Raw genomic sequence first — 9,960 nt, forward strand, 5'->3', positions numbered from 1 at the left:
TTTGTTTAATATGTGCGTTGAAGGACATGTCCTGGTCAAAAATGACTCAAGGTTCCTCACAGCATTACTGGAGGCCAAGGTAATGCCATCCAGAGTAAGAATCTGCTTAGATACCATATTTCTAAGATTTTCAGGGCCGAGTACAATAACCTCAGTTTGATCTGAATTAAGAAGCAGAAAGTTAGCGTCCATCCAGGTCTTTATGTCTTTAAGACATTCCTGCAGTTTAACTAATTGGTGTGTGTTACCTGGCTTCATGGATAGATAGAGCTGGGTGTCATCTGCATAGCAGTGAAAATGTATGCTATGTCTTCTAATGATGCTGCCTAAGGGAAGCATGTATAATGTAAACAGAATTGGTCCTAGCACTGAACCCTGTGGAACTCCATAATTGACCTTAGTGTGTGAAGAGGACTCTCCATTTACATGTACAAATTGGAGTCTATGTCAGGGTCCTGGGTCTCCTGACCCAGCATTTTTAGTTCTTTGTGATTTTTGTATTATTGTACTTGTGTGATTTATTCTATGGTTTCTAGTTTTGATCCCTTGCCCTTCATGTCTCTCTGTGTCCCCTCTGTTCTGTGTAAGTCTGTGTCTGCATGTTTGAGTTTCCCTCTGTCTTTTGGTTCGTCGAGTCCTCTGCCTTACTGGTTATGTCTCTGTGTTTCTTAGTTGCTGTCTCCACCGTGTCAAGTTCGCATCTCTGTGTCATACTTCCTGTTTTACTTTGAAGGTCCGTGTCTTATGTGAATGTGTTCAGTTTACACTTCCTTGTCTCGTCAGTTCTGATTTCCCCCAGCTGTGCTCTCCTTCTGTGTCTCATTCCCCTCGTTACTTCCCAGTGTATTTAAACCCTGTGTTTCTCTGAGTCAGTGTCGCGTCGTACCCTCAACAAGCTGTGTGTTCTGCTTCCGTGTTTCTAGTGTTTAGTCACCTGCTCAGGTTTAGTATTTATTTTCCAGTGTTTCAGTCCTCAGTTCCTCTGTTCAGACTTTTGTTTGTCTTTTGGTGAGTTTAGTTAGTACAAAGTTTTTCCCAGCAATAAAGCTGCGCTTTAAGTTGTACTTCCGCGTCTGAGTCCTGCATTTTGGATCCACCACTCCTGCTTGCTTGCCTGCCTGCCACACAGCCAACCCTGACAGTCTATTAGATAGATATGATACAAACCACTGCAGTGCAGTACCTGTAATACCTACAGTGTGTTCTAATTGCTCTAATAGGATATTATGGTCGACAGTATCGAACGCTGCACTGAGGTCTAGCAGGACAAGCACAGAGATGAGTCCACTGTCAGAGGCCATAAGAAGATCATTTGTAACCTTCACTAAAGCTGTTTCTGTGCTGTGATGAGCTGACTGAAACCTGACTGAAACGCTTCAAATAAGCCATTCCTCTGCAGATGATCTGTTAGCTGTTTGACAACTACTCTTTCAAGGATGTTTGATATGAAAGGAAGGTTGGAGATTGGCCTATAATTAGCTAAGACAGCTGAGTCTAGAGATGGCTTTTTAAATAAAGGTTTAACTACAGCCAGCTTGAAGGCCTGTGGTACATAGCCGATTATTAGAGATAGGTTGATCATATTTAAGATTGAAGAATTAATTAATGGCAGGACTTCTTTGAGCAGTTTTGTAGGAATGGGGTCTAAAAGACACGTTGATGGTTTGGAGGAATTAATTATTGAAGTTAACTCAGAAAGATCAATTGGAGAAAAAGAGTCTAACTTAACATCAATGGTACTAAAAGTAGCTGTAGATAATATTACATCTGTGGGATGATTATTGGTAATTTTTCTCTAATGATAAAAATTTTATTTGTGAAGAAGTTCATGAAGTCATTACTAGTTAACGTTAAAGGGATTGTTGGCTCAGTAGAGCTCTGACTGTTTGTCAGCCTGGCTACAGTGCTGAAGAGAAACCTGGGGTTGTTCTTATTGTCTTCAATCAGTGACGAATAGTAAGATGTTCTGGCTTTGCGGAGGGCTTTCTTATAAAGCAGCAAACTATTTCTCCAGGCTAAATGATGATCCTCTAAATTTGTGACACGCCATTTCCTCTCCAGCTTACGAGTTATCTGCTTTAGGCTACATGTTTGAGAATTATACCACAGAGTCAGGTACTTCTGATTTGAGGCCTTAGTTTTCACAGGAGCTACAGTATCCAGAGTCGTACGTAGTGAGGAGGTAAAATTATTAACAAGATGATCGACCTCTGTTGGAGTAGCGTTCAGATAGCTGCTCTGCTCTATGTTGGTACAGGGCATTGAAGATGATAACAGTGGGTGGATTATATTCTTAAACTTAGTTACAGCACTTTCAGAAAGACATCTACTGTGATAAAGTCTACTCCCCACTGCTGTGTAATCAATTATTGTAAATGTAAATGTTATCAGGAAATGATCAGACAGCAGAGGGTTTTCAGGAAACACTGTTAAATGTTCAGTTTCTATGCCATATGTTAAAACAAGATCTAGAGTGTGATTAAAGTGGTGGGTGGGTTCTTTTACATTTTGAGAGAAGCCAATTGAGTCTAATAACAGATTAAATGCCATGTTGAGGCTGTCATTTTAGCATCTACATGGATGTTAAAATCACCCACAATAATTATTTTATCTGAGCTGAGCACTAAATCAGATAAAAGTCTGAGAAATCAGAGAGAAACTCTGTGTAAGGCCCAGGTGGACGATAGATGATAACAAGTAAGACTGGTTTCTGAGTTTTACAGCTGGGGTGGACGAGGCTAAGCATCAGGCTTTCAAATGAATTAAAAGTCTGTCTGGGTCTTTGGTTGATTAATAGGCCGGTGTGAAAATTGCTGCCACACCGCCCCCTCGGCCTGTGCTTCGAGGTTTCTGGTAGTTAGAATGACTCGGGGGTGTTGATTCATTTAAACTAACATAATCATCCTGCTGCAACCAGGTTTCTGTAAGGCAGAGTAAATCGATTTGTTGATCAATTATTAAGTCATGTACTAACAGAGACTTGGAGGAGAGAGACCTAATATTTAATAATCCACATTTCACTGTTTTACTCTTTGGTTCAGATGTGGATACTGTATTGTTCTTTCTTTGTGATTTTTATGTTTAAGTTGTTTGTTGCTGGTTTTAGTTTGTTTTTTGTCTGTTTGGGAGCTGACACAGTCTCAATGGAGATGGGTTTTGGGGGGTAGCAGGAGGAGAGAAGCTGCAGAGAGGCGTGTAAGACTGCAACTCTGCTTCCTGGTCCCAACTCTGGATAGTCATATTTTGGGGGTTTAATAAATTGGTCCATATTTCTAGAAATGAGAGCTGCTCCATCCAAAGTGGGATGGATGCCGTCTCTCCTAACAAGACCAGGTTTCCTCCAGAAGGTTTGCCAATTATCTATGAAGCCCACATCGTTTCTGGGACACCACTCAGACAGCCAGCAATTTAAGGAGAACATGTGGCTAAACATGTCACTCCTGGTCTGATTGGGGAGGGACCAGAGAAAACTACAGAGTCCGACATTGTTTTGGCAAAGTTACACACCGATTCAATATTGATTTTAGTGACCTCCGATTGGCGTAACGGGTGTCATTACTGCCGACGTGAATTATGATCTTACTGTATTTACGTTTACCCTTAGCCAGCAGTTTTAAATTTCCTTCAATGTCGCCTGGTCTGGCCCCTGGAAGACAATTGACTATGGTTGCCGGTGTCTCTAGCTTCACATGTCTTTTTTCTTTCTTTTTTTTTTTAACCTGTCCCGTTTGGTTCTTTTGCCATCAGAATTATTGTCTAAAGGCGAAGAGAGATGCCCAACGGATTTACTTTACCAAATGGACCATGCCAGCCTTGCCGTAATGGTCCATTTGATTCACCTTTTATTGTTTATTTTATTTTCACTTGCTGAATACGGGACAGACTTGACTGGGGGAAGGAAAGGGAGAAAGAAAGAGGGAAAGAAAAACAGCGGGGAAGAGGGATGGGGGAAAAGGGCAAAACCAAAACCAACAGAATAAGCAGACAAAAATACATATATCGATCACCTGGATCACCTGTTGGAAAGAAAGAAGAAAGCAAGCAGAAGAAAACGAGAGTAATAAACATCATCACAATGATATATGGGAATATGTCAGTAAATACTAAATATTAAACATTATTGTGCAGCACGTAAGATCGACAGCGCACAGTGTGCTTTGAGGTAGGAGCCAAAAAGGGTGTAGTTTGTGTGTGTGATCACCTGTGTGTACACCTGTGAGCATGGATGCGCTTGTTTTTTTTTTTTTTAAAAGGTTCCTTCATGTAATGATCGGCTAGAGGGTGTGGGGGCCACTGCCCGTCCTCCAGGGCATGACGCAGGTATGGAGGAGATCAAAACTCCAGACATCCAGAGGCCCCAGAACACAAGAGACCAAGGAAGACCAACAGAGGGCAGCAGCACTATCCCAGAAAGAGCTGAGGAGAGTCCCAGATGAGGGGTCACTCAGCAGCCGCGGGAGCAGAAGCCAGGGGGTTGCAGTGGCGTGCCCGTGAGCTCTGCCGGCAGCCAGCTGTGCCTGAGTGACCGAGCCGGCCCGAGGCCGAGGGCACCCGCCTCCAAAGTGGCCCGAGCGAGCCCCAGGCTCCAAGCCCCGATAAGCAGCCGCCAAGGAGTGAGCCGGTGTGTACCTGGGCGCCCACCCGGACACACAGAACCACCAACGCACCGATGTCTGAGGGCGTCCGCCATCGGCAGGGGAAGTGGTGGGGGGAGATAGGCCTCCAAACCTTGGAGGGTGTTATGGGTTCGAAATTGAGGACGAGAGTAAAACAATGATGGTCCAGAAGAGGTCAATCAAACAATTGATTTTAATGAATGCACGCCGCGTGGGGAGATGTAAACTGCAAACCATCAGTTGTAAATCCCCGCCCAAAAATACACTTCAGATTGCTTTTATAACATCAGGGTATTATGACGCCCCTTCTTGCGTTTACAAGCACATAATTTGCATGTACAGAACATTCATGTATTTTAAGAATTAAATGCAAACACAGAGGTTCCTCGTTCTGGCATCCTCTTCCGAATATGGTGATGATCTCAGGCCTTTGAGGTCACCATGGACTGGACATCCTTCTGTCACCTGTAACTAGGCAAACTCAAATACCACAAGAAGCTGAATACATTCAGGCCTTTGCTCAGCTACTATTTTACTGTAACAATATACTCAGCATATGAGTTTTGATATATATATTTAACTCAATCATTTTAAAGTAGTTATAACTGCACCTGTAATAAACATGTTAATATTTGATTATGATAACCCCTATAATATAAATTATAGCATAATGCCAGCAGCTTCAATAAACGCTTTGATGAAATGATAATTAATGCAATGATAAAGATGATGGTTATGTAAAATAATCCCTGTAATTCCACAATTCCCTCTCTTGACGTCTTCCAGAGACGTCACTACACTATTCCCAGGTCCACTACCTTCGCTCTGACCCTCTCTAGCCGCCCCTGACTCAGCAAATCAGACAACAACCTCATGTCCTCTAGGTGGTCCAGCAATAAAACACCAGCTCCCACTTGAAAACACTTCATGCTTAAGTGGTCTCTGCTCCTTTTCTGGGTCCCTCTCTAGTGGAAATCTTCTCCTGTAAGGGATAGAAAACAAACAACCTTTCTCTGCTACACCTTACTAACTTACTGTGTTCATCTCAGGTTCCTGCCATTATTCAAAGTTGGTTCACAATATCATGTTCTAGGCTCTATCCATTATATTAACTTGACTTAATCTCAATACTCTTTATGTGTGTGAGCAACGCTTTCAGTTTTCTTAAACACACCCGAGTAAAATACACACCATCCCCTGTCAGCCTAAATCTCCGCTAGAAAGCACACTTCAAAACTTTCTATCAGGATTTACGCCTCTTTTGGCTTCAAGCATATACATAACATGCAAAAGTTACTGTTAATGCCAGTTAGACAAGTTTCCATTATCTACAACATTTTGTTTCACCCGGCTCACCCTCACACGTTTCCTGTTCACTTATTGCATATATTCATCTTTAACACCTTTTACCTCATTAGTTGCTAAGCAGAAACAAAGCAACCTGTGGTCCACCTTTACCCTGTAAAATAACTCTATATCATGTTTTGTGTCTGTAAGCATGTTTTGCATTCATTCATTACACTCCACGCCATTCCTGCAAGTTAGGAGCTGTAAAGTTAAAAGCTACATAAAGTCCAGGCCTTCGGCCTGGCCTATATTTAAATCATGTGTGTTTGTAAGCGTGCATGCAATTAACCTGCTATGTTCTCATCTTCCCTCAACATGTATCTCCTGGACACTCTCACCAGTGAAGCTTAAAACCCTCTTGGATAGAACATCAACTCTAAACAAGCACAGATATGCAATGTGTATAAAATGAACTAAACCTGTGAATAGAATGAATGTGGTGACAAACATATTCAATGCAATATGAACCCTGTAAACAATATTACTGGTAAACAATGCTGTAAAACATGTTCTTAATGCAATCATAATAATGCAGATTATATAATAGGAATAAAAGAATTTCCCTCAACCCAGCCAGGGTTCGCAACCCTCGCCATTATCTTTACCAACCATCCTCTGACACAAGGAATGATACAACAACTAGCCATGACCAGTATTCCCAAAAATACAGTCAAAGCAAACATCACTCTCACCCTTGCCAAGTTTACTTAGCCACACCTTTCCATTGTCCAAACACAGATGTCATCCAGGACGCCAGCAGATTTTCGATACCTGAGTGCTCATGCATAGTTTTAGACAATTCGATTTTGCTCTCCCGTCAGTGAACTCGGACCCAATTGTTCTGCGAACCCCATCATGGCGTCCCTGGTTTGGTTAGAGAGTCTCAGCAGGTTGTAATGAACATAATGCGGCCAACATTTTTATTAGGCGTTACTCAAAGAAATATACTCTCCAATCCTGCAACTACCTGACTTACCATAATTCAACCCTATGCCCTTATTCCTGCTGAGACACTCATCACCTTTACCTGACACCTCGCGCTTTTGTCTTTTTTACCGATCCTGTTTTAGCAACTACAGTCTCAGGAAGTGCTGGGCTGGACTGGCCTCCGTGTTCAGACAAGTGGTTCTGAGTGCCCTGCAAAATATAGACAATAAACAACACAGCCATAGTTAATATCATTGCATACAATAAACATGTAGTTGTAAGGAACATTCCAATCAGTTTTCTCATTACGTGTCTCTGATTCGTGTGTTTGCATCATGTTATATAAACTTTGTATACTTTGTAGTGCATTATGCTAAACAAACCAAACCTTTCAATTCCCCAACCCTATCTGTCTCCTCAACGGGTTGTATGTTTTCAATGTTTCCTTATTATTTTGTCATAAAAATAAATCAAACAAATAACTTAAGCTGTGTGACGGCACCTTACGTTTACGCCAGGCTGTGAGCTGCCCTGAATCTACTTGCTACACCCCCCTTTCACCCAATTTAATTTCTCAATCTTAGTTTAAACTATTCCTGACCTTGCCCTTCTCTCATCTGATCATCTCAAGCACGTCCTGTACCAAATTTGCTTCCTCTTTTCAAGCCCGCATTTAATTACAAGCTCTAATACATTTCCCTTATACGGCGGTCTCTACGTGTTTCCTGTCTACTTACAAAATACCAGAGTTATTCTCAGAACTCAGAGCTTAAGTTCCCCTTTTCTAAGTCTGTATGTTCTACAAGAGAGCAAGCTGCTAGTCGGTAAACAACTTTATCATCACATAAGTTATTAGGTAAAAGTCACGTGAGACGTTTGCTTTAGTAACCCTAAAAGAGCACATTTCATGTAGCTACTCACATATATACAATTTTCCTTTGACATATCTGTATGTGCACGCCTAAATTATAACCTCTTATTCTCGAAATCAAAATAACCTGAAAATAACACTTTCTGCCTCAGTTTTACCATACCTAAATTATCAAAAACCTAAACATCATCAAGTAATCCTAAAACCCTTTCAAATTAAACCTTAAATCCTGTAACTCCCCCTTTTGTGACACATCTCATGTGTTACAAACTCAAAATCCTTCACTCAGGTTAGGCAATTAAAAGAAAAGGTTAGTCATATCATATTAAGTCTACATGCTCCGGACCTTCAAACCTGTTTTAAGGAATGAAATCAAATTAATCATCATGTCAAATCTTTTCTTGGCTCCATCCACAGCCTGCATCCTTGGAACGTCCTAGAAACAAAAACTTGTGTGTTAACCAGAACTTCACATTTCATACTCAATTCCCCACTTATGATCCAACCTGTGTTATAACACAAAATAAACTTAAACAGAACAGTTATTAATCATGTGTTACCTCAGTTAATGGTAACTTGAGTTACCTCAAACAATGTTTCCCTTTTAGCATTTGGCATTCTATAATGTAATAACATAATCCAACCCCAGTAAATAATTTTCTCAAAACAAACATCAACATCCCAGAATTAAGTCTTCCACTCCTCCTGTTTGTCAACCTTTTATTTATTTCCCTCTTGGTCCGATCACCGCATTCACTCACATGCATTCACATGATATTTTTGCTGATACCGCAGCCTTCTGCGCACGCGTCATCAGATGCTCCACATCAGCAAAATGAGCTCAATCATTTGTTTTATCTCGTTTTCCTTTTAGGAAAATAGTTCTCTATACTTTTGACTGGATTGACTCGCTGCAATCCTTACTTGGTAATTTGTCCGCGCCGTCAGTTCACTCTCTTCCAGGCCTGCTTAGAGCAAAATGAGAAAAAAGAGAGCTGATTGTTAGCTCATCAAAGTACAAAACAAAATCACCTGACAGGTTTTTCTAAGTGCACTGTTATAAAAACTATGGGCCCTTTTAGACATGTCCATGTTTATCAAAACTCCCTCTATTAAAATGAAAACAACAGCCCCAAAATCAAAAACAATCTCAAAGTTCACCCGTTCAACACACCGAAAACCTCGTCAAAAGATCAAAGACCGTTTGCACAATGTCACCCTTCCTCACTTTGCCATGTTTTCATTCAGCATATGATATAAACCGATTTTGACAACGTGTCATCACTACATTATAAATTTCCTGTCCAAATCTGCCCCTCTGAACAGACCTGACCACCGTAATCAAATATCCTGATACTTTACCATTATATATTTCGCCAAATAATCTTCAACACAACAGCCACCGCTCTCTTGAACTGAAAACCTCCGAGACACAGACACAGGAAGTGTCTTTGTCACTCACTCACTCCAGCTAATTTGCATAGACTCACAGCTCAACAGCCAACTTGACAAGAGAAATACATGTTTAAACCTTAACACATTATTGAATTATTTTCATTTTCTTTCTATACTAATCACTGGTTTTGATCACTCAGTACGAGAGCACTCCTAAGTCACTCTTATAAACACTAATCACTTTTCTTTTGTTTTTTCCATAACTCACTCCCTTGTCATACAGCTTCGTTTGAGTTATTCCACAACAACTCTATTTTATCCAAGTGTGTTTTAAGTATATTTTCTACAACATTCACACCATTTTAACCCTCATGAAATTAGCAGGCTGATTTAATTACATATATTTGTGTTCTTAGCCAAGTTTTAATCACTATCTATGCATTACTCTTCATGAGCTTATCTCTGTAAGGTTAGTGCATTTTCTGTTTGTATGTGTGATTTTTATAAATGTTTCTTTATGATCTTTGTGATCTTGTAAATGTTTCTTTTGCAGTGTTTCAAACTCCTTTAGACAGGGTGTGTTTTCTCTCTCTGGCTCATCACTGGTCATTGTTAATGACATTTCCCCTCGCCTGTGCCCAGTGGCCTTACCTGTTAAATCCCGTCTCCTCCAGTAACTCCAAGGTTACTCCGGGACTTAGGTTCAAGCAATCGTGACTGCGCCTTGCCTTAGGTTGTCCCAGGGTTTCGAGGTGGGATCTTACCCGTCATGGGCTGTCCAGCCTTCCATGCCCGCCTACTACA

Source organism: Oreochromis aureus, linkage group 14 (assembly GCF_013358895.1).
Source record: "Oreochromis aureus strain Israel breed Guangdong linkage group 14, ZZ_aureus, whole genome shotgun sequence".
NCBI classification, from domain to species: Eukaryota; Metazoa; Chordata; class Actinopteri; order Cichliformes; family Cichlidae; genus Oreochromis; species Oreochromis aureus.